This window comes from Triturus cristatus, chromosome 5_2, assembly GCF_964204655.1.
Source record: "Triturus cristatus chromosome 5_2, aTriCri1.1, whole genome shotgun sequence".
NCBI lineage: Eukaryota > Metazoa > Chordata > Amphibia > Caudata > Salamandridae > Triturus > Triturus cristatus.
In genome coordinates this window covers 456,855,215-456,881,798 of record NC_140588.1, presented here as the reverse complement: position 1 = coordinate 456,881,798, position 26,584 = coordinate 456,855,215, and the positions used below count along the sequence as shown (strand labels likewise).

At 43.4% G+C, this 26,584-nt stretch overlaps 1 long non-coding RNA gene across 1 annotated transcript in view; it reads left to right on the top strand.

Moving 5' to 3' along the window:
• Positions 1-11,229: 11,229 nt before the first annotated feature.
• The window catches only part of LOC146823151 (uncharacterized), a 300,863-nt gene continuing 285,508 nt past the window's right edge, over positions 11,230-26,584 (top strand). The window contains exon 1 of the long non-coding RNA XR_014962141.1: positions 11,230-11,369. This is a non-coding gene — a long non-coding RNA (uncharacterized LOC146823151). The remainder of the gene's footprint in view (positions 11,370-26,584) is intronic.

Below are 26,584 nucleotides of genomic sequence, written 5' to 3'. Positions count from 1 at the left end.
ACTAGTGTTCCATAATTAGCCTGGGGAGATATACAAACATACAAGACGTAACACATGCCACACAGTTAGGACATCTGAACATGATTAAAATATTACCATGTGTTTCAGCGTATCATTGAAACTGTTGCCAGGGTGCTTGTTTCCGATCCAGGGAAGACCTGGCTTGGCGGTTCAGGCTGGACTGTTCCCATGAGGAACAGGGTCTAGACTGATTTGCATATGTTTGGGTCTGAACTGTGGTGGCGAAGTGAACTAAAAAAGGATGATGGATTCAACCCAGATCTGTCACTGGGGGTCAGTGTCTGAAAAGTTTCTGCGCTCCATCCATCATCTCCTTGTGTTTGTTTTGTTCACCCTAAGTTGGCAGGGTATGCCCAGACGTGGGTCCCTTGCTCACTTTACCACTGGATTCAAGCTAGCTTGGATGATGAGGGGTGTTACCCCGAAACGGGTCCCAGGATGCTTGTTTCCCATCCAGGGAAGACCTGGCTTGGCAGTTCAGTCTGGACTATTCTCATGAGGAACAGGGTCAAAACTGATTTGCATATGTGTGGGCCTGAACTGGGGTGGCGAAGTGAGCTAAAGAACGATGATGGATTCAACCCAGATCTGTCACTGGGGGTCAGTGTCTGAAAAGTCTCTGCGCTCCATCCATCATCTCCTTGTGTTTGTTTTGTTCACCCTAAGTTGTCAGGGCAATGCCCAGACGTGGGTCCCTTGCTCACTTTACCACTGGATTCAAGCTAGCTTGGATGATGAGGGGTGTTACCCCGAAACGGGTCCCAGGATGCTTGTTTCCCGTCCAGGGAAGACCTGGCTTGGCAGTTCAGTCTGGACTATTCCCATGAGGAACAGGGTCAAAACTGATTTGCATATGTGTGGGCCTGAACTGGGGTGGCGAAGTGAGCTAAAGAACGATGATGGATTCAACCCAGATCTGTGACTGGGGGTGAGTGTCTGAAAAGTTTCAGCGTTCCATCCATCATCTCCATGCAGTTGCTTTCTAAATAGACCCCCAAGTGTTTTGGTAAGTTTAAGTATTACAAAGTGTGATTTAAATTACAAATGTACACTAGCTAAGGGAAAGTGCATCTAAAGTATTGTAAATATCACTGGTATAGTAACCACTACGAAACCAAGGAGCATACTCAATTCTCAATGAAAAATAACCAAACTCTATCAGTGAAGCATCACTAAATAGCCAAAGGAAGTCATATACATATACAATACAGCACAATCACAGGTGGGAATTCAGTAATCATATGTTGCCGGGAGAGATAAATCATTCCCCGTGTCCTTAATGGAATTGAAACTTTCCTTCACGGTAGTTGGTAAATTTTACATTCTGTGCCAAGTCTGGAGGTGAGGATTATTTATGTTAATATCTTGTTCACCACCAAGCTGTTCTCACATCCAGCTTTAAATAGAAACTAGTAAAGTGGAACTATTCGACCAGTCTGTCGTCTCCATTACATACCTACGGTGACCTGAATGAATGAAGCTGGTACTTGTCAGCGCATGTTCATTTAAGGCATATTGCACTGGGACTGGTGAAAGGGGCTTTGGAATAAGTTCAACAGACTAATAAAAGAGATGGGTTTTTAGGGTTTTTGCGAAAGTTAGTATAATTTTTTATGAAAGCTATGGTAATGGCAGACAGTTCCACAATTTGGGAGCCAAAACAGAAAAAGTTTTGCCTTCTATATGAGTCAGCCTGAAATGAGGAACCAGTGTCGCAAGATGGCGAGCTGACTGCAGGAAGCTTGAGGGGGTATATCGCTTGATGCAAGTTTGGATAGCAAGGGTGCCAACCCCATGTACGTCTCAATGAGCTAGAAACAATGCTTTAAATGCAGTCTTCATTTCACTGGATACCAGTGCAGTTTGTGACATGTTCAAATTTCCTTAAACCAGTCTGACAGTCATATTCTGAATCAAGTCTAATTTATCCAGAGCTTTAGATGGGAGCCCCATATTTTTTGTAACAAATTTTTATTGACATTTTCAGGTTTATCGTGATGAACAACCGACAAATCTTTCAATACATTGGATTCCATATTACAGCATCTGGTATCACACATCACTTGTCGTAGACAGGAGAGTTGCTCGAAAAACAATTTGTAAACCCCATAGACTCTTATAGTGAATATGTCACGTGAACTGGGGTATAACACAGGACGAACTGGGGGAAGGTTATGGAATTTCACGCCCGGGCCTCCCAGTCTGATGCCAGGATAAGTGTGTGGGTGTAACGTATCGATAAAGTGCAGTTGGTCTGACTCTTAGGTTTGACCGGCAGGAGTGACGTTATGTGCCATAGAGCTGCCGGTGGTTTGGTCATGCCACCAGAAAAGGGAGAGCTTGGTCGGTCAGGGTCTAAGACTGTGTTTGCAGGATCGTTAGTGTAGGTGTGTCACCGTTTGAGTCTTCACCGGGCGTCAATTGCTTAAAGCGATATAAGAGTAGGGCCCACTCCATTGAGATGGAATGCTTGCTTAACCCTCTCACCTCCTCCTCCCGCAACGTCTCCTCCTCCGCTGCCGCCCATTTGTGTGTAGCTCCCACCCAGGCCGCGAGTGGGGGACCAGTGGGGGAACGCCAGTGCATGGCGATACTCCGTTTGGCTAACAACACCGCTAGGGAGATAAAACGGGTCTGCACCTTGTATTGTTTTTGTGTTCGAAAGATACCTAGTGTGCTGGCTTCCCATGTGCTCATGTATGTGAGCCCTGTGAGGTCCCCTAGAGCAGTATGAATGTGCTGCCAAAATGCTCGGATTATGGGGCAACTCCAAAACATGTGTTGGAAATCTGCATCCTGTGATTGGCATCTGGGGCAAAGGAACTGCGTGTCTGGGTAGAATCGTTGGAGGCGTGCTGGTGTCAAATAAGCTCTATGGAGTATGTAAAATTGTATATTTTTAAAGCGCCATTTCTGGATACCTTATTGGGATATTCCAGGGCCCTCTCCCATTCCTTCTCGTGAAGTGGGCGTCCAATTTCCTCCTCCCAGATGGCTCGTAGGGTCGCTAACGGTTTATTAGTAAGCTCTCGTATGGCCTTATAGAGCCATGTGGTTAGGTGTCGTCCCGCTCCCATATGTAATATCGTGTGAATGACTGGATGTGTGTGTGGTTCCCCCCTCGAGAGGTCATGGTACGGTTGGTAGTTATCTAGCAGTTGGCGGTGAAACAGGAATTGGCCTGGGGGAAGATCGTAGTCTTCCATAAGGTTTTGGAATGGCCTCAACTGTCCGTCCTCAAAAAGGGACTCCATCTCGGTGATGCCGCAGGTCGTCCATATGGTGAGCATATTGCTTGTGTAATGGTGTTCACGCTTGGGCCACGCAATTAATGGGAGTAGAGGGGAATACAGGGGTGTCTCTGATGACATGCGGTGTATTCTTTGCATGCACCTGCGTGCCACTGTTACCTGTAGGGGATATGTACGTTTCGGTTTGGTGCCAGGTAGCAGCTGATGGCAGAGCTCCAAAATGGGTACCCGACCCGTTATGGTTTGCGCTTCATCTGTGTACCTGTCCGCCGTCCAGTAGGAGAGCCATTGCAGTTGTGCCGCTAAGAAGTAGGATTCGAGGGAGGGAGCGCCTAGGCCACCCTGCGTGGTGGGTAATTGTAGTTTTTTCAGTGCTATTCTATGTCTGGTAGAACCCCAAATTAACGCGCTGAGAAGCGAGTCTAGGTCCCGAAAGAAGGTTCTAGGTGGGATCACTGGTAAGTTGGTAAAGTAGTATAATAATCGTGGAACCATTATCATTTTGGCTAAAGCCACCCGGCCTATTGGGGCCAACGGGAGGCTTTTCCAAAATCCGACTGCGGCTCTAACGCCCGCCAATGCCCTACGATGATTACCCTAAAAAATATCAGCTGGGGAATGATAAAGACGGATGTCGAGGTACCGGGGTGCTTCCGCGCTCCAAGGTACTCGCTGACTGCCCAGTCTAATGTCCTGAGGTGGTAGGCTCGGATGCAGTGGGTATATTGTGGATTTATCCCAATTCACCCGTAACCCAGAGGCTGCTGCGAATTCCGTTAGTGTCTCCCAAAGAGGGGTTAAGTCTTCTGTGATGTCTCGTACGTATATTAAGAGGTCGTCAGCGTACATGGAGACACTATGTATGGTGTAGATGGGAGCCCCATATAGCATGCATTCTCATAGCATTCTAACATAAAGGCTTTGGAAGGCATTATGTCTGTCTCTGACTGAACACCAAAGTTTGAGATGTCAATTCCTGCTTCAACCACGAGTCATCTGACCCATTTAGCTATTGTTTGGGATGAATTCAGAACAAATCACTACCTGAAGAAAACAAGGAGCTGCTGTACTCCTGCTGGTCTTACATCAATTGTCATGTTCTTATAATCCTTGATACGTTGCACCATTTACAGCTTTAGCATATCTGGGAATGCTAGATAAGATATTGTATGGGTATTGGATTTTGCTGTGACATTTCTGGCAATGTTAAACATTACTCCAGTTGGAATAAACATTCTGCCAGACACATCACTTTAAATGCCTTCCACCAGGATACATGGTGCAGTGGGATAGCCAATATGTCTGACATTTCATTCTTAAACCAAAATTAATTATGCATCTATGATGAAAGTAGCTTAAGAACTAAATTAATACCCCATAAATGGGAGATCTAGCTTTGGGAGGTCTTGACACTCTCACTCCATTGAAAAACTTACAGACTAAAGGTTGCTTCCTAACAGGGAATTCCCCAGAGGGAAGTGGCCAGTCAAAGTTGACTACCACAAAGACCTAATATTTCTATATACTAATTCACCCTTTGCCAACCCTGATAGGAAATTCAGGAAATGCAAATAGTCTGCCTGCACAGGATCCAGACACTAGCCAGACCCACATCCCTAAGCTAACTTGTATTGCCTAATCAAGTCATTGTCGTGAACCCTTTAGAAGAACTCCTCAGCCTGAATCAAAAGTCCTTGGACCATTCATCAACCCCTCAAATCCTCCAAGTGATAGAGAGTGGGGAGCCCTGAATCAACAACTGATGTACCAGCCTAGATGATTGGAAAATAGTGATGGGGACTGCAGAAGGAGAATTGGAAAGTCCTAGAACAACTGCAACAGAACTGGGACTAGGATCTGCGCTCTCCATAATAGTATCATACTCACTTGCTTAATTGCTGACGCCTGCCACACTTTGCCTCGGACCACACGCTACTGCCGCAGTTTGTTTCCCGGTTTGTCCCCCGGTGCCACGAGGGTGAGGGACTCATCACCCAGTAGCCTGAGCGGCGCACACACCGCATACGTCATCTTACGTGCCAGGAGGCGCTGAAAAGGAGGCAGGAGCCTATACTCACTTGCTTAATTGCTGACGCCTGCTACACTTTGCCGCCGTACCACACGCTACTGCTTGTTTCCCGGTTTGTTTCCTGGTGCCACAAGAGTGAGGGACCAATTCATCCAGCAGCCTGAGCGGCGCACATGCCGCATACGTCATCTTACGCGCCAGGAGGCGCTGAAAAGGAGGCCAGGGCTCCGGCAGCGCGGGAGCCCATACTCACTTGCTTAATTGCTGTACTGTGACATTGATACAGTTGATACAGAGTTTGTTTTGAGGGGTGATAATTATGAGTAGGCTTAAATCTGGAACTGGACAGGGAGTAGTTGGGACACTGGACGCATTTTTACTGAAGGCTGAGTCGGCACTGATCCACGAGATTGAACTTACAAAGCGTAGACTATCCCTAGAGTCCCAAAGCTCTCAAAATCGATCTGCACTGACCGCCCCTGTGTTATACATTAACCCAGAAGTTAATTCCCCGCAAAATAGTATGTTGCAGTCCACGATCTCCGACCTTGAAATTACCAATGCCCCTGAGATAACGGACAAAGCAATTAGGCCAAAAAATTAGCCATAGGAGTAGCCTTACACCACCATCTAAGAAAAGGAAGGGACAGGGCCCCCAAAAAACAAAACCATCTTTTGCCAAAGCCATTAGGACGTAGAATTAAACCTGTCGATAAAGAGCTTAACCAGGGTTTTTTCCAGCAGCAAAGGATGTGGTATTAACAGAATCACTTCCAATTCAGGAGAAGGAAGAATTTTGGAAAAAGTTGGAGTTAATGGTCTCTGCCCTCTTGGAGCCAATAATGCAAAAGTTTACCAAAATGAAGGTTAGGTTAGCTTACCTTAAAAAGCCTCTGCCCAGTCCCTCCTCGACTTCTTTTGATAACTGTCAACGCAGGGCTGATATTATTCCCTCTAATAGCCAACTAGAGAGTAACGTTACAAATGGGGTTGTGCATTACATTAAACCTCACTCAAGACCTCATAACCATGCATCCAAACCCTCGAACTTGGCCCAGGATGATTTGTCAAGCCCAAGAGTAGTATCTACTTTCGTAAATGGTACTGAGACCCCACACCTGACAGAAGGCCTGACCACTAGGCAGGTCCAGACCATACACGCTTCAAATAGGGCCCTCTCTGATAGGGATACTTGCATTCAAGAAAGGAGACCCCAGATTACAAATACCATAAGGGGCCAGGATCCTGACCAAAGAGTCGCTCGCAGTCCATTTACTAATTTGCATCTACCACCTGAAGCAACTCCATACACTGTGGTGCTGGCCAATGTTGCCCTCTTGTTGCACGGTGATTCAGAGCACTGATCAACTTTGAGGAACAAATCATTACATTTTCTGAGCACAAGGATGGAGATAAATACCATGTTGTTCTCAGAATTTAAGATTGCATGTCAGATTGGATGGGTAGGAAAGACATTACCTGGAGATTGTATAGTACTAACATTTAGATCTCCAGGCTTGGTCAAGACAATATTAGATAGGGAGGACAATTGGCCCGTAAGGTCGAAGGGGATAACTGCTCTGCCCTTGTTTTTTTGTTACCAACCACCTGGTACATTTCAGATGAGTAGAGATACACATGGGCAAATCAGCCAAGGTATGCAGTTCCAGTCAGTAATCACTTTGATATCCTAAATGCCTTAGAAGATATTGACTGACTGACTCCCCAGAGCCAGTATTTAAAATCGGACGGTGGCCCACACGTGTACCATGGGAATAAGGCTCCAAGGCATGATAATGTAGCTCAAGTCGTCATAGAGCAAGGAAATTGCATGACACTCTTATACTGTTGTGAGGAGGAAGTCCAAGACATTGGTCTTACCCCACAGAACCTAGCTTCCCCCGCGAATTGCATGGTCATCAGAACCTAGCTCAAGAACCCATTTTTTATGGCGGCCTTAAGCTCTCTAATTTTGTAACTGTCATACCCACATGCATTCCTAAGAGTCCTGGTTGCAGTCTAATTTCCTGGAATTTATCTGGTTTACGCTCTAAGATCAATAATGCACGCTGGAGCGATTTCATATTAAATATCGTTATATTATGTTTCCAGGAAACATGGGCAAAGGATGAAATTCACATTAATGGGTTTAAAACCTTTAGTATGCAAGCAGTGGGGTTCTATGTGGTAGAGCCAAGGGTGGGCTTTGCACCTATATATCAAATAAGTTAATAATAAATAAGATTGAGACTTAACATGGGGAAAGCTATTATCAACTAACCACCCTGCCTTTAAGTGCAACCCCCTGCATTGTACTGGCTAACTTTTACAATAATATACCACCAGATAGACTTTTTAATGTGATTAAGAAAGTGGGCAATGATCCTAAATCTTTGTGCAATGACAGTAGTAAAGATAGAATGCTAATATTGGCTGGTGACTTTAATTGTGCTTTGTGCTCCCATGAGGACAGTAACATTTGTGGATTTAATGAAGAAGATGGTATGAGTAATACTCATTTTTGCCACTTCAGAACAGGTGATTTGTTCAATGAATTGGTTTTTTCCCTGGACCTAGGTTTTGCGAATGAACTATGCGCCAGATCCATTGTAATGCCTCAGACCTTTAATGGAAGAGGCCTATGTTCAACAATAGATTACATATTATTATCTAATACTCATGCCCCTAGGTTATATTCCTTCACCGTTGATGATCATTCGTTAAGCGATCACTTCCCTCTCTGCATATCGGTCTCCCTCCCTCAAAAAAGTATATCGGTAAGGGATGATCAGGTTGATCAAGCATTAGCTAATGTTAACATTGATAAAGTCAATGGATATACTCTACGTTGGTCCATGGTGGACCCTGTAGTGACCACCAAACAGCTGGTAACCAAATGCAGACTAGCCTTTGACACTTGCCTGAGTGACTCATCTACTCCCAAACGTATTTTATCCTCTTTTCAAGAAATAGCAGGTGTGGTAAGGGAAGTACTACATGCCCAACATCAAAAAAAGGCTGGACACCAGGGTTGGTTTGACACAAAGTGTACATGAGCTTATACCACCCTGAAGTACGAGCTACACAAACTACCAAGGAACCCCACTAATATTAGGCAGGCAAGAAGGTGTTATAGAGCTGCTCTAGTAGAAAGAAAAAATACCCTGAGGAAAGAAGCCTGGGAATCCCTCCATAGAGCTTCCCAAATGAAAGATAATACTGCCTTTTGGAAAGTAGTTAAAACGCCATTTTTATCACCTGGAGGGGGCCCCTCATTAGAAATTGCTATCCCCGAGGATCAGTGGATTGAACACTTCTCCACGGTGTATAACGGGCAGGGAAGTTCCATCATCCAATTTAGCAATCCTCAAGAGGAATCCACCTATAGCTTGAATCTCCAGTTTACCCTGGATGAAGTAAATAAAGCACTCTCAGCAAGCCTAGGTGGAAAGGCCCCGGGGCCAGATGGGGTCCCGGTGGACCTGTTCAAGTCAGATACTAATCTCTGGGGACCAATTATCATACAGGTAATAAATGCCAGCTGTTGGGCTTCATTTCCGTCGACTTGGGTGGAATCTATTATTGTCCCTATTTTAAAAAAATGGGACCGTCAGGATCCTGGCTGCTATAGGCCCATTTCTCTATTGGATTCACTGGCAAAAGTTGTTGGACGAATCATATTGGAATGTCTACATGATTGGGCCGAGGACAACCAGATCTTATATGACATCCAATATGGTTTTCGCGAGGGGTTAGGGACACTAGAGCAGAGCCTAAATTTAGCCATCCTTGTGGGGAAGTACATAACGGTGAAGAAGGGCAGACTGTTCTTGGCCTTTGTGGACCTCACTGCGGCCTTCGACTCGGTGAGGCATGATAAACTGTGGGAGGTCCTTGAGACCGTGGGGATTGACCCTAACATTATCCACTTTCTTAAGCGTCTCTATAGTGGTGCAAATGCACAAGTGCATTATGGCTTGGGCGGTGAGTGTACTGCTTTTTCCCCATCGAGAGGGGGGTTAGGCACAGCTTAGTCCTAGCCCCCTTCCTTTTTAATCTCTATATAAACGGGTTGGGGCAGGCTTTGCTTAAGGATGGTCAAGATTTCCCCCAAATAGGTGGTCATCCAATACCTGTTCTCCTTTATGCGGATGATGCAGTGCTGATGTCACACACCCAGATCGGTCTTGAGAGAGTTTTAAATAGTTTTACTAATTTCATGAAGGATCTTGGTTTTAGGATTAACACGACTAATACCTTCACAATGAGATGTGGTTGTGGGAATCAGAGGTCCAGGGATATGTTTGTGGATGGGCAAAGGCTAGCCAATACCAAGAGTTTTTCATATCTTGGCATTTCATTCAATCAGAATGATCTATGGTCTCAGTCTGTTAATGCAAAAAAGCTGGCATTCATTAGGACAACAACTGTGCTGGCCAACTTTTCGAAATAACTAGGCAGGAAACCACCGGGAGAGCTTACCCAAATTTATAAAGCTAGATATATCTCTATTACAATGTATGGAGCGGGGTTTAGGGCTTTGCAGACATACATTTGATACAACTAGTAGAAAACGCTTTCCTAAGGTATATACTGTCAGCTCCAGCCAGTACTTCCTCATACGTTTTCCATACTGAGTTAGGCCTCCCTTATATATCCGACCTCATAAAACTGGAACCTATCCTCCCTTGGCATAGGATCTGGTCAAAAGAACAGACCATGTTAAATAGTGATATCTTACGGGATAGTTTGAACTTGGAAGGGGCCTTAAAGATCCCATGAGTTAAGTCTGTGTGTGATTTCATGGGAGCCTTAGGTCACTTAGAATATTTTACTAACCCGAGCACTATCCAGTCGATCACTAGAAAGAATCTAAAAAAGGAGGGTCTCCAGTTGTTGGACATGATAAGGCCGTCTGGGGAGGTTGTAAAGTCCAGTTTTCAGCAGCACCAAATGGTTTTAACCACTCTTAGTATGCAGCCATATTTAGCATTTGTTCTAGGCAGATATGATCGGCTGCTACTAACCAGGTTCAGATTGGGGACTGTTCATAGATTTGCTTCTTTTCCAAAAATGAATGATTGGGCCCGACAATTACAAATTTGTCCTTGTGATAATCATTCGGCCCAATCGACAATTCACTTGGGCCTATTCTGTAAATTTTATACGGAGTTAAGGAAGGTGTGGCTGGTTCCACTTTTCAAGGCTCTGGGGTTGAGGCAATGTCGCCCTGCATTAATCAAACTCCAGCTTTTAGAAAACGAGCACATAGCTTGGAGGATATCTATGTTTTTGACAGAAGCACTACATCAAAGGAAGAGCATAGTGATCTAAGGAGTGAGACTGTCTGGGCACGCTGTCTTTTTTTATATTGCCTGATTTTAATTATTATTAATTTTATATCAAATTTTTAAGAAGTCCTTCTATTGTATATTAATTTTTGTGCCAATTTTTGTAAAAGAGTTGTGTGTTTTATGTGCTTTTATGATTGTAAAAAAATGAAATCGTAAAAATGCTTTCCTTGACTTGACTTGACTAGCATCACTAAACTCCGGTTCACTTATTGATGCATTATTTGTGCCTAATGAAATCCTAGAAAGTCTAGGGAATATATAAATATATGGACAATCATTAATAACACATAACAGAAAGAGGAACCTCTGAGAAATTGGGTTATTGTTTGAGGTATGTGTGAGCCCTTCTCATGCCTAAGGAATGATGAGTGAGATCGTAATTCAAAACTTGGTATTTTAAAATGGGCTTTAAGTTAAAGTAATTCTACCTTGGATCTGTGATCGGCACTAATAAGTGTTGATAATCATTGGGGAATTAACCCTTCCAAGATGTCTGCTGTTTTAAGGCTTTACCTTGGGAGTCGTATTTGTTAGTTGTCCCTCTTCCCTGTTGCCTAACACGTGTGGCCGGAAATGCAGAACAACATAGTGATTGGGTATTTCACACCGGATGAGGCATTTCTTGCACTACCTTTAAATTGAAGGTGACTCGGTTCCGTCATGATCGACGGTGGACCGATGTGAGGAGTCATAGCGCCGTGAGTCTTTGGAGTAGTAAGTAATGAATATATTTCTGGCATGCCGTGTGTTTATCACGGACGATGTTGTTCACCAGAAGGTGGTCAATTCAATCTGTAGACTAATGGTGATTTGACATAAGTCTGTTTAATGCAAAACAAGTGGTTGTACTTCCACTGTTTATTTATCAGAATCCTGCGTAACAGAATATAACAGTCGTATGATTGTGGCATTTTTGATTCTAAAGATTGTGTATCAGGATTTACATAATGATAGTTTTATATATTTCTCCCTGTTTGTTCGGGATAAAGAGTGTGACAACAAGACCACGGTTCCACAACGGTCCCGGGTTTGGAGAATTTCTAATAAACCCTTGTAAGTCTTTTGGATACACATTGGTTATTAATTTACATTATGGGTTTGAAAGTAGATAGGAGCGTGTCACCTTACAGCCACTACTCTGCTTTTGGGGGTCTCTAAGTGGAGTTAGTCGGGTGTAAAAACCTTCATTTTCACCTCACGGGTGTAATGTTTGCCTGGCCTTTCAAGGTGTTATAGTAGCTAAGCGGTGAGGTGGTGTTTTCTTTTGGGTGATATGGTATACTTATTGGGATAATAGTTTAGAGGAAATTCATTTTTATGGAAGGTACAGTAAGGGGAGTAGAATGATAAAATATATGTTCTACTTTCTTTTACAGAAACTTGTTCGCTCTAGAAAAATAGCCAGAGTACATGATGAAAGCAGTATTGGCTGTTTGTCGGTAGAAGGTAAAAAAACCCAACCAGGGGCGTAGATCATAGTATAACGGGACCAACACCCTGATGAATGCCAGAACGACTCAGATGAGCGTATTATAGTGGTTGAAACATGTTGGTTAACGCAGTAGGGATCTAGGGGTCTTTACCTCCCCTAATTGTCCCGAGAGATTACTTTTAATCCTACCAGGGGGTGACAGGAATAAAAATTGATGATGATCCCCTCCTAGGCAGTTTTAAGTGTTTATGTCTGCACTTTGTGGTCCCTTCTTCAGGGAATAATTCTCCTTGTTTTCGTTTTCACTATTTGTGTTTTTGTTGATATTGTCTGTCTTTCTGCAATCTCACCACTATATACTTCATTTCTAAAAAACTGTTGCGCTCCGCCCACTGTGTTGGTCTGCACGGGGGCGTTTGACGCGGCCCAATGATGAAGCATGACACTGCAAAGTGTGTGAGGGCAGTATTATAATAAAAAGGTTTTTTCCTTCTTGCTATATCTCTGGGCTTTAGATAGTGAAGGATAGAACTATTTCCTTGTCATTGTCTTATTGCTTCGTAAATAATATGTCTTTGTAGTTCTTCTCTGTTTAGTGAGTTTCACAGCCCTTCTCAAGCCACAGCTACAATCACTTTCAGGGTGAACCACAAAATGTCACTAAATTAACCTATGCTTAACCCTCTTGTAGCTTGGCACAAAACCAGTCAGGCTTAACTTAGAGGCAATGTGTAGAGTCTTTGTGCTGTAAAGTATTTATTCAGAATTTAAACAGTTATCAAATGAAAACACAAGAAAAATCCTGCACCAATTTAGAAAAATAGAGTACATTTTTTAATACATTATTTGAGACCAAAACAACAAAAATTGAAACAGTAGAACTGAAGATATGGAATTTTAAAGATTTAGATAAAAATAGTGTCAAAAGACACAAAGAGCCAACTGAGGGTATGTGGTCATGCTGGACCGGGGCAAAGTCACAAGTTCAGGATGACCACGATTGAGCCCAGGCCAAGCACAGAACCTAGTTTGCCCCACTGAGGATTGTACCTTATGCCAGTGCGTGGTCTGCACGGCATTGCTCTGCAATGCTTCAGATGAAGCTATGTGGTAAGGCTTTACGTCACTCTGCATTGATTTCAATGAGCTGTGCAGTGAGACTTTGCAGGGCTTAGCCTTTGTGTCGCCCATCATCAGTTCCAATAAAGCTGATGGCTGTGTGGCAAAGCTTTGTGGGGCTTTGCCTCACTCAGCTTTGATTCCAATGAAGCTGGCATCTGTGCTTAGAGGCTTTGTGGGGCATTGCGTCACTCAACTTCAGTTGAGATAAAGTTTGCAGCTGTGCAGCAAGACTTTGCAGGCCTTCGCATCGCTTCGTGCTGGAGTTGGTGGGACCTTCAGTTTGGCCAAGAGGAGCTCTCTGTGATGCCAGCCAATGGCTAGGTCTTGGAGAGGCACCACTTGGGGATCAGGAACTCACTACAGCAGAGGCCAGCAGGGTTCAGGCAGGTCAAGTTGCATGTCCAAAGCAAGCACAATAAGATGATGGACGGACCACTGAAACTTTTCAGATACTCACCCTCAGTCACTATTAGATCTGAGCTAAATCCATCATCATTTTTCTGCTTACTTCGCCACACCATTTTAAATCCAGCCAAAAGCAAATCAGTCTTGACCCTGTTCCTCCTGGGAACAGTCCAGCACAAACTACCAGGACAGGTCTTCCGTGTACCGGAAACAAGCATCCTGGGACCGGTTTTGGGACAACACCCCTCATCAGCCAGGTTAGCTTGAATCCAGTGGCAAAGTGAGCAGGGGACCCATGTCTAGGCATACCCTGCCAAAGTAGGGCAAACAAAGCAAACACAGTAAGATGATGGACAGAGCACTGAAACCTTTCAGACACTCACCTCCAGTCACTATTAGATCTGGGTTAAACCCATCATAATTTTTCTGCTCACTTCGCCACCTCAGTTCAGACCCAGCCATATGCAAATCAGTCTTGACCCTGTTCCTCATGGGTACAGTCCAGCCTGAACTGCCAGACCAGGTCTTACCTGGACCGGAAACAAGCACCCTGAGAACGGTTTCGGGGTAACACGCCTCATCAGCCAGGCTACATTGAATCCGGTGACAAAGTGAGGAAGGGACCCACTTCTCTTATTAATTGTAATTCGGTACCCCAATTTTATCCTATGGGAGAGGTATGCATCACAGTAGTGAAAAACACATTTGTGTGTTTTTCACTGCCAGGACAAGCAAAATATAAAATCCCTTGTCCAGCTTTTTAAATACGAGTCCTCTCGATGGATGGTGGAACTTCAGGTGGTGGTTAATGTAGGTGGATCCTTGGTTGTGTAGAGCCTTGTGTGCGTGGGTCAGAAGCTTGAATTGGCATCTCGTCTGCAAGGGAAGCCAGTGTAGTTTCTTGAGGTGGGGTGTGGTGTAGGTTTGCTGGAGAAGGCAGAGGATCAGTCTGGCTGCGGCCTTCTGCATGGTCTGGACTCTCTGTAGAAGGTGTTCGGTGATTCCTACGTAGAGGGCCTTGCCATAGTCCAGTTGGCTGGTGATGAGGGCTTGTGTCACGGTGTGTCTTGTGTGTAGAGGTAGCCACTTGAAGATCTTACGTAGCATGCGCAGAGTGAGGAAGCAGGCGGAGGAGACGGCGTTGATCTGTGATTTCATGATAAGCTTGTTGTCAATGATGATTCCGAGGTTTCTCGCGTGGTTGGAGGGATTGGGTGCAGCTCCTAAGTCTGGTGGCCACCAGGCATCATTCCATGTGTTGCTGCTGTTGCCAAACATCAGTACTTCCTTCTTGTCTGTGTTCAGCTACAGGCAGTTGTTCTTCTTCCAATTGGCAACATTTGTAATGCATTTGTTGGTTTTGATGGTGTTGGGGTCGTCGGTGAGTGAGAGGATGACTTGGGTGTCGTCTGTGTTGGAAATTATGTTGAGACCATGGGATCTGATGATGTTGGCCAGCTGGGTCTTACATGTGTTGAAAAGTGGGCTGAGGGATGAGGCCTGGGGGCACTGCAGGTGATCTACTTGGGTGCAGAGGTGAAAGGTGGGAGGTGGATCCTCTGGGAGCTTCAGTGAGGAAGGAGGTAATCCATCTGAGTGCGCCCTTTTGGATGCCAATGTGGTGGAGTCTCTTGATCAGTGTTTGGTGGGATATGGAGTCGAAGGCTCCCAAGAGGTTGAGGAGGATCAAAACTGCTGTTTCACCTAAGTTGAGGAGAGTTTGGATGTCGTCGGTGACTGCGATCAGGGCGGTCTTGGTGCTGTAATTGCTGTGGAAGCCAAATTGGGAGGTGTCAAGTAGCTGGTTCTGCTCCAGCTGTGTCATGAGTTGACTCTTGCTGATCCTTTCCAGTACTTTCATTGGGAATGGGAGCAGGGAGAGTGGCCAGTAGTTTTCGAGTTCCCTGGGGTCGGTGGAGGGTTTTTTGAGTATTGGTCTGACTTTGGCAGCCTTCCAGGCATCGGGAAATGCTGCGGTGGTGACAGAGTCTGTGGGAGCTCCCGAGTGGATGGATTTCATGGTGGAGGTGGTATCCTGGGTGGAGAGGATGTTCCAGGTGGTCAGGATATGGTTTGTTGTTGGTTACTGTGGTGGCGTATCTGTCAAGAAAGTCCGTCGGTGTGGGATGGGGTTTGAAGTTCCTGTATATGGTTGCTATCTTGTTGTGGAGGAAGTGGGCGAGATTGTTGCACAGCTCCTGTGAGGGTATGATGTTGTTTTCACTGGAAGCCAGGTTGGAGAACTCCTTAACAATATTGAAAGGTTCCTTCGTGTTGTTGGCTCTGGTTTAAATGCATGCAGCAAATGGCTGAGTTCTTTGTTGCCATCAGCAGGCGGTGGTAGAGGTTGAGGGAGGTCTTGAAGGCTGCCCTGTTGGAGGTGTCCTTCCTGGTGCGCCATCTCCTCTTCAACAGTTTGCTGTCTCGTTTCGCAGTTTTGAGTTCCTGGGTGTATCAGCTGGCCTTTTTAGAGGATTTTCTCTGGATGTTGCTCTTGATGGGGACAATGCTGTCTGCGCAATCGGTGATCCAGGTGGTGAAGCGTTTCACTCCCCGCTCGAGGTTGGTGGCAATAGCTTTGTTGGAGATGTTGAGGGTATTCACCCTGCTGCTCTCTAAGATTTTATTCCATTTCCTGTGGGGGTGGTTGGTCATCTTGAGGATGGCGGTGTGGGCGCTGGAGATGCTGAAGTGGATGATGGCATGATCGGTCCATGTGAATACTGTGACATGGCTGTGTTTGACGCTGACTGGTGGTGGTGAAAATTGGGTTAAGTGTGTGTCCTGTGGTGTGTGTATGGTTGTGGACAATCAGGGTCAATCAGAGGCTGCTCATACTGTCGAGGAGGTGTGTTGTGCATTGGAGTCGTCGATGTGGAAATTTGGGTTGCCAAGGAAAATGTAGTCCATAGAGTCTAAGGCTAGGGGTACAGCAACCTGCAATGGTGTTACAGAAGCTCGAGCGTGGCCTATGGGTTGGTATGCACTGGTGCCTCTGATGGTTGTCTTGTCATCCATGTGGAGCTTGACGTTGTGATGTTCCATGGGGGTGGTGGTGTTGTCAGTGTTGGTGGTAGACTGTATGATCTCTTTGTGGATGATGGCTGTTCCTCCTCCCTGCTTGTTGATGCAGTCCTGGTGAGTGATTTTATATCCATCTCGGATCACTGTGGCAATGCCTGGGGTGGATGTGGGGTTGAGCCAGATCTCAGTGAGGAAGACTGCTGGGTGTGAGTGTGGTGATGAGGTCCCATAATTCAGTGGAATCCTTGCATAGTGAGCGTGCATTGAGAAGGGTGCTGGAGTTGGTTATTTTGTTCAGGTGGTGTCTGTGGTGTGTTCGGGGTTGGGCTTGTTGTGGCCTGGTTTGTATGTAGTGGCAGGTGAAGTGGCAGTGGGTGAAAGGTCCTACCGTGGAGCATGGGTCATGGGTATAAAACTGAATATGGCATTCTTGAGACATGTTTTAAATGTTTACTTAAGTGGGTGACACCACAAATGCTGCAGGTCCACTAGTAGCATTTAATTTACCAGCCCCGGGTATATGGTATATGACTTTACTAGGGACTTATAAGTAAATTAAATATGCCACTCAGTCATAAGCCAATTTTACCAAGATATAGGGAGAGAGATCAAGATGTTTAGCACTGGTTAGCAGTGGTAACTTTTGGGGGACTATTGCCGAAGGGTGTCAAGTCTGACAGAACGCATAGGAAATATATAACCACAATTGTAATACTCTTTATAGTAAATATAAAGTTAAGATGCTACAACAAAAAACACAAGGGATGATGCAGTGCTCAAGTGTGACAAGCATGCAAAAGTGACCACAGTAGCTGAGCACCTGCTGGCGAGATCTATGTTTATGTTGCTCAGTTGTTAATACACTTGCTACAGAAACTTATGTGTAATCAGTTTGTCACAGATTTAATCAATCATAGCATATGTTACAGGGTTAATGTGCCTGATGTAAAATAGTGCATACAGCCCTCCGTTCAGTTATTAGAGTCGTAATAATATCACCCATTGTGTTTCAGAGTTTTTATTTTACTGTTGAGATTCATGTGTAACCTGCAGATGAGAATTCCAATCGTATAACTCAATATTTCATTGTTCTTAGTTCTATAACATGAGAACTATAGAGTTGGGAAGTAATACAACCTATTAACTGCCCCAAAGAACTCAGTATGTACAATTATTATAAGATTTTTCTAGGATGTAGTTTGTACCAGTCATTTATACCTTTCATGTTTCATTGACTGTGCTTCACCTTGGTCTTCTGGTAGAGTCTCACACATTTTTTATATTGTTTATCGTGCATTTACATACATTTTCAGTGCTTCCAGGCAAAAAAGCCATACCTGAGGTGCAGGGAGAAAGGTCCAATTAAAAAACACAACATAAATGCACTGATATTATCCAATAAGTCATACACACTGGTAATTACTTAGGATGTCTTCTAGTCCATCACTTTACTTAGCTTAACTATGATCTTATAGATAGTTCTCATCAAGGATCCGTACGCTAACGCACTACCCCTCCATTGGCTGAAGGGATTTAAAAATATTCAGGAGACCATGGACATCTCGAGGTGGTATGAGGGGAGTTGCAAGTCAGCGGGAGATCTGTATCAGAATGGGAAGTTCATGACCTTTAGTGAGGCTCAGGACTGGTTCCAGGAGCAGCCGGGGCATTTTTTACTGTATGCTAAAATATTGCGTACTGTGCACGAGATGTGGACCACCTTCCCGGACGAGCCGAAAGAGTCCTGTAAGTTGATGACAATGCTAGACCCAGGCTCTAGCAGGGGTCTCACCTCGCGCATATATAAAGCACTGAAGGAGAATCAGGGGTCTAACCTCGACATGCTTAGTGTGAGATGGGATGAGGACTTGCCAGTCCCACTGACGGATGGTGAGTGGAGGAGAGCGCTGGCACAGGTAGCAGATGCAACAAGCACTGCGCGGTTCAAACACATTCAGTTTTATTATTTACACTGCTTGTTTTTGACTCCACAGCGTCGTGCACGGTTCACCCCGGGGTTATCCTCTTCATGTCCGCGTTGCGGCGTAGACTCCGTCACGTTGATACATATGACCTGGAGCTGCTTACGACTCCAGCAGTACAGGACCCAGGTGGTGCAATCTCTTTGCACATCAACAACTGTGCGAATTGAACCCTCCATAAAACATTGCATCCTGGGGGTACTTCCAATACTCAAGAAGGGGACTAGGATGCGATACAGATTTGCACTATTAGGACTGATACCAACGAAAAGATGAATAGCGATACACTGGATAGTCCTGCCCCCACGTGGGATAGATGGAGGGATGATTTGCGTTAGTGGGGTGTGGCTGAGGAATGTCGTTTTAGAATAGTATGAATGGTTGGGAATGCAGAAAGTGCTCTTTTGGACTGGAGCCAAATGTTGACTGCCGTGTCTACAACAATAACCCAAAATGGGGATGAAAGCATACACAGTTCACCATCCACCCAGCCCTCATCGCAACCCAATGTAACAACAATGTGAGTGCCCTTTCACACCATATTCTATGTGGATTACAAACCAGCCACAGATACACTGCCAGATTGCCCTTATCAGGAAACAATACTTGCCGGTCGCTGCCAGGGGGAGGGATGGGACAGATGTGGGGGAATTTTGTTCTCTTAAATATTATTATTATTGTATTATTGTTTATATGTGTGAGTGTTAGTTCAAAATGCACTGCTCCTCAAAGCAATTCGGCCCACGGGCAGTGAGGGTGAAGGAAAAAGTGAAGTCATGTCATTACCTTATTGCAACGACACAATTGTTGAGATGTAAATGTATGTGTATGACAACTGTTACAGTTATTCTTGATGCAGTGCTTAATAAAAAACAAGTAAAAAAAACTATGATCTTATAGACAGGGCAAGACAAATGCAAATTAGTCTTAAGCATGCCAAAAAGGAGATAGCCCAGACAAACTGTGAATCCACACTTGCTCTTAATAGAAACAGAAGCAACCCTCCAAAGATATCAGTCTTGCTCAGCCTCAATAGTAACATGGAACATGAGTCTCTATGGCGTAGCAAGACGATTGCAACCAATATCTTGACATACCCCTGCCTCTTAGGCATTGGTCGAAGTGGGGAAAAAAGTAGGGGAACTGTGGGTGGAGATTCAGAGGGTAAGAATAACCCGAGAATTGGATCAGTGGGCGGAGTCAGAGGTGTGACCAGAATGCGCAAAACATCACAATTGTTTGTATGTGTTTGGCATTTCACTGACCAGTTACATCTTATTATGTTATTTAATTCAATCAATAGATACACATAATTATTTAAGGTTCAATATGAGTTATTCACATTAAAATACATTAACAAAGTGGGATATGTTTCCAATCACAGAATGTCCCAAATACGCTTAAAAGTGGAAGCACAAGCCATTTGTCTCTGAGCCATGGAGTTTCTGTCATCAGCACTTCTCCTCCCTTTTTCCGCAAGAGCAGTTCAAACATGAATGGCAAAATATCCTAGTTTGCAAATGTTTTCTATATAATTATGGCTCTGACATATTTCCCACATAATACAACATCTGCTACATAATCTGACAATTCTAACTAATAGTTTGGAGCTCAAAGTGTTCAAACGTTACTAAACAATTTGACCTGTTTTGCGGCAAAGTGGACAGCCTTTTGCAAAGGTTGACAGATCACCCTTCTCACTGCTAGATTTGCACTGGTACTAATAAGGCAAAATCTTTCCAGAGACTGTTAGCATATGTAAAAATGTATCAATAGTAGTGTTAGAAAATATACTGCATTACGTTGCAGTCTTTATTTTGCTGCATAATTTAGTCAAAACTGCGGCGTAATTTTGTCCTCCTTTGCTGCATAATTCCAGAGGCCCCAAAGCAGGCAGCACATAGTAAAAGTGCTTGTGAATGAAGCAGAGAGACTGTGAAATTTGCGAACTTAGTTTAGTGTGCGTGCAAATCCTGCATTGCCGATCCCTGGTGAGTTGCAGCTAATAATGCTGAAACAAGGCCAATGTAGATACCAATGGGTGAGGTGAACTGGCCTCAAAGGCAGGGCCGGCTTTAGCACTGGTGGCGCCCTGTTCAACAATGTTTTGTTGGTGCTCCCCAATGACCACCTCTGCCATGGATTCCCTCACTACCACCCTTTAACAGTGCTTCTGAAGTCTCCATAACCACACTCTCTCTCAGATGCCTTTAATTTGACTGACACTCATAGCAGTGTAGGTTGTCAGTGCACTTTACATCACAAACACTACACAGAAACAATCAATTATACATGTGTAAATCACTGTATAGGAAATGTTACATAAGACAAAGGACTACAAGTTGTAGAAGTCCCATGACAACCATACTAGTGGGCAGTATAGTTTAATAGTGATTGGTCTGGAGAAACACAAACTCAGCATTTAAAACGTAATACCATGGTTGGGGGTTCTCTTTAATAATCAGGATTGATTTCTATCCAAATTAACACTTTTTGCAACATTAGGATAATCAAAGAGTGGGAGAAAACATATAGCGTTCTAATTTATACCTTGCAGTTTGCATGCAGCTCTTAGATGACAGTTATTAGTTCACTGTTCTATGTTAGGATTTTGACTTCCAAACTGTAAGTAACCAAAGCTCTCTCTGACAAAAGCAGTAACCCATTGACATATTTACATGATGTGCACTTTGTGATCTGCATGGAACATGTTCTTTGCTGCAGGCACATTCATCCTCTGTGCAACTTTTCCATGAATCAAAACTTCAACTAAACAAAACTCTAATCTCTCTCTAGGAAGAACATTAACCAAAGAAGTTATCAAAACATTTTTATTGTTGCCAACTATTGCTGGAGGCCAGGAATGAGTCAGCAAGCACTTTTAAAACCATAATATTCTTGCCACCCAAAGTCGGTGCCCGGTGCGGTTACACCCGTCGCATTGCCCTAGCGCTGGCACTTTTCAAGCGTCCTGTGACCTCGTGACAGAGTCACTGTTGCTCTAGGGTGTGCTGCTTCATAAGCCTGACTGCAAGACTGGAAATGAACTTCAGTATGGATTGTGGTGGACAGGCCTTCAAGGTTAACCCACACTTGCCTCTACTTGGGTACACCAGCTGGTGCTAAGACACCAGGGCCTCTAAGGTCTTGCAGGGCCTTCTAAGGTCTAGCATGGGAATGTAATCCCTCAGAAGAATGGTCTGGGGGACTGGCCATGAAGGCTGAACCTGGTTCCCCAGTTCCAAATTCGACAGCTTTGACTATAGTGCCACATCCTCTCCCCCACTGAAGACCATACTACCACACTGAGAGAAACTCGCACTGCCTTCAGCTACTACTCAATTGTGCTCGCTATAAACACCTGGATGTGATTCAATTTAAATTACGCACTAGACAAGAGCAATTTGCTACCTAAAAAAAAGTAACAACATCCTGAAAAAAGTAAACTCTCATAGGGAATGCAAGAATAAGCTAAGCATGTGAAATGAAAGCAGGAACAACATGTTTATCTTAATGCTTTAACGCTCACTATTCAGCTCTTGACTGAAAAGTTAGGGACCTGACTACAGGGCCCGGATGGGCCCCATTTCAACGTCCAGTGCTTATATTATTACAAAACATAAGCAGTATGGTTAAAAGACCATATCCGTGAACACAGAGCTGTGTACACATTTTGTTTTCCAATCCACCCATCAATCAGGCATTGCATTACCTCCAGGATTGGTGCACTTCCTCATTCAGGGAAAACAATGCTGTTCAAAGAAAACATAAAACAAAAGTAGCGCTTCTGGAAAACTGTATAGTGATGCTAATTGTTTGGGTGTGAATACAATCAATCTGGCCACTTTGCGAAAACTCTGTGTTGCTTTATTTAGTTATTTATGTTTCAAATGTTGAACCTTTTATTCCTGAGGCTGCACTTTGGATAGAAAAAATTTCAGAAAAAGACAACATTTCAAGCAAAAGAATTTTTTGTTTTTGGCTCTATTTCACAGGGGAAGAAATAAACAAAAGGGGGAAAGAGAGGGTGAAAACTGTTTCTTGAAGTCGCGATTTTAAGTAAATGAGGAGGAGCTAGACAGAAAGAGAAAGAAGAAGAGGAAGATAGAGAGCGGGGTGGGGGAGCAGGTGCCAGCGGCAGAGCAGAAGTAGACACTGTCCTTGTCTTCTCTGGGCAAGAAGAAAATGAGTCCTTTTCCTTCTTAGCCCGCCACGCACATCCCAGAATGGCCAGAAACGCTGAGCCTTATCTGTAGGCCTTGGCTATTTCTGCCGTCCTGGGACGGATGTTTAAAATAAAAAAGTAGGGCAATGGAATCTATTGAATTATAGAAGTAGGGGCACACCGTGCCCTGCCGATTCCACCCACTTCGACCACTGCTCTAAGGGTGGCCTAATTAAAAAAGCACAGAAGTGAGATATACAATTGCTTGACTGAATCAGAACTATTGATTATTACAATGGCAGTATTCCATGTCAATACTTTTAGATTACCTAAGCATTACAGACCTGGCCAAACTATATGCAAAACAGATGTGACCTGCCCCCAAAAGGAAAAGTGCCATTTAGACTGTCGAGCCACATCCTCTATGAAAGAGAACAATGTTTTGGCCATATTTGTCTTAATCAGTGAGCTGCAACTTGAGTTCCTATCTCACAGCAAATTCTGGAATCATGTCTGAATATAGAGACACCACTTTTGGGGAGAAGGTCCACCCTTCTACAGATTTTTTGCTTCTACCAGGTTACTTTCTGGACCTGAAGATTCAACTTTCTCCTGACAGGTGCAAACATGGCAGAGCAGCAAGAAAAGCTACCCAACTGATTTACATGGTTACATTGGAGAACTAGCTGATATACCAGCATAGGAATAGTGGGACCCAGCAGGACATTATGAGGCCTATCCAGAAACTGAATTTTGTAGCACATTTTATAGCACTATAAGCATGCTGCAAAATGCTGTTCACAACTCAATATTGGAAGGCCACGTCATCGCCTCTCCTACCTTTTTCTGTGTGGAGATCTCCACCCTGACTGCGGAGTAATGTAAATACACGTTTTAGTAGTAAATGTGGGAGGGAAGGAGAGCAGTGGCTGTGAAATGGGGAATACTTATGACTAAAGGGGAGGGGATTAAGGAGAACTGAGGAGGGGTTTAGGAAGGGCTAGTGAGGGATTTAGGGAGCAAGGTGAACCCACCCACAAAATAATAAGTCCATTGCTATTCACAAACTGCCCTTCTTATGTTACTGTAGCTAAAAAGACACCTAAACAGTTGTAAATTACTGCAGCTGAAGTTCAGCATCACTTATGGTCAACCAGAACAACCTCTAATTCAAAATAATGATTGTAATTACTTAACATGCAACCCCATAAAAATATTTGTAAAATAAATTAAAGTATTTTTGATATTTAAAACTATAAATAAATATAATTAATTGTAAATAAATCTAAAAATAAAATTATTCTCATTTAAACATTTAATTTTAATAAACTCTTTCAAATTAATGTTTTTTAGCTAACATTATTTTTAAATACAATATATATAAATTATTTCCCTATACTTTGCCATAGTGAAATCTCTACCCTAATGGTCGCGTTTTCCATATTAAAGAATAGGGAACATTTGTAAAGTTTATTAAATTAGGAAAAACTAGTGAGATATGTTTATGTTAAATAATACTGTCAATTAATTTAATATATTTATTTTAAATATAGAATAAATAAAAAAAGCTACAGCACTGTTAACTGATCTTTACTTAATTTTGAATTAACTGTGTTAAATTAAATTAAACATATTTTTCAAAAGTTTAATAACAAAAATAAATTACCACCTAAAGTAAAACAAAATATTTTTTACTATGCATTAATAATTATTAAAAGTGATACATTTAATTAAATAAAACTAGATTAAGTATAAGGAGTTAAAAAATGTTAAATTCATTTTTAAATTAAAAAATATAATACTAGTTTATATTTAAATAATAAATATGTTTCATTTTTAAATATGTGATAACACTGAATTATATTCATTTCTATTTTTATCTAATTTAAATAAGCTACTTTAAGTTAACATTTTTTACTATGGTATTTACTATAAGCTGCAGGCTTCAATATTTTCTTTGGAAGTGTGTGGCCATCTATGCTAATGGGCTTACTCCAGCTCTGAGCTGAAGGAATCTTTTTGGGTCCCTTTTTGGTTAGTATAACTTTAGGAGTACAGTTTGTGAATAGCAATGGGCTTAGTTTTTTGTGGGGGATGCATGTCCCTCCCTATACCCCTGTCAACGATACCCAAACTCATTCTTAGTCCTCACTAAACCCCTGCCATTTAATAGCAAGTATATCCTCTTTTACAATCATTCTACAGGCCCTTTAACATTTACTACTAAGGGGCTAACTACGATCTCAGTCGGCAAGCCTTCAACCTTAGGTCGGAGATTTTCAGACTGAGATCGACAGTTTCACATCCGACCGCCTAATTACAATTTAGGCGGACAGAAGTGACCCCGGCCGATGGGAGACAGGCCTATAATCCATATGGACGGCGTTTTATGCCTTCCTGATTACGATGCTCGTGTTCCGGGAGGCTTTCCATGCCAGGCTTTCCGACATAGAAAGCCTGTCGGAAAGTGAGTTTGGGGGCTCCTGTGGTGCCCACTTGTTGATCCCCGCACCATGTGGCAGGCATCCTGAGGTGCCTGCCACGCGGTGCAGGGACGAACACAACCTCCAATTTTCCTACGGGAGCTTGTGCTATGCCTGGTTTACGGCCGTAGCACATGCTTCCATAGGGAAATGTGAGTTTACGACCGCACTATGTGCAGTTGCATTGTAATTAGGCGGTTGGGGCCACTGACCAGAGGTCGGTCGGACCCGGATCCGCGACGGTGTCAGTTGGACTTGCGTTTGCCCGCCATCTTAATAAGCACCATAGTAGTAAACTTACTTGAAAAGATAGGAGATGGAGATTTACACTTGTAGGATTATGAATGGTATTTTATAGTACTTTAGTAGTACTATTGAAATACTACTAAACATACTAAAATTGCAGTTTGTGTCTAGAGCTCTGAGTTTCTGTTGTTGCAGTTTTCTAGCATTGAACATGCCAATGCTACACTGCAAATAAAAATTCAGATTTCCCCCATTTACGATAGTATGAAGTCATCCAAACGAGTGAGCTGCTTTTAGGTCACTTAACTTATCACATAAGGAGGAAGGTTTTCCCTCGGTGCACCTCTAAAGCTAGCACACACAAATGTACAGAAGTAGTCATCTTATCTCAACTTTAATAATTCCACGTTCTGCTAAAACAAAATCATGTCCACAGCAGCACACCTGGCCTAGGCAAGTTTCCATTAAGCATGCCTGCATGGAAGCAATTTTCCTTCAAGTAACAGCTCAGTATATAATAACCGTGTGTACAGAAAATACATTTCTCTCGAAGCAAGACTCGATTTGTTTATATCTCACATGTATCATCAATGATTCTCCACCTAGCACTGCCTAAAGCTTTAACACAATAGGGCGCATGTTAGCGAACTATTAGTATTTTATGATGGTCACTTCTTGTCAACTGCAGATGCTCGGGGGCTTTCATGTTAATGACAGAATTTCTCTCAGCATCTAAGGTTCTGGTGACAGCCTTGGTGTTAATTCAGTTTCAAATTCAAACTCCCTAGTCAGACCGTATTTGCCTATGCTCTAATTGCACGCAGGCTATTCGCTCATGTGCAAATTGTCTACCCTGTATTATTTTCCTGCAAGTTTTCAGCAGATAAAACTTGTCTAGTATCTTTTTGGCAATTTCTATTTGTATGGCCAAGAAAGTGCACATGCATTTGAAGGTGCACAAATTGGAACACCTCTGCAAGCTCTAGGAAGGGCAGATAAAAATTCTGTAGTATTAACAAGACTCTTGGTAAGGGTTACCTGGCAAAAACCAGTGACAAAATACCATGGGG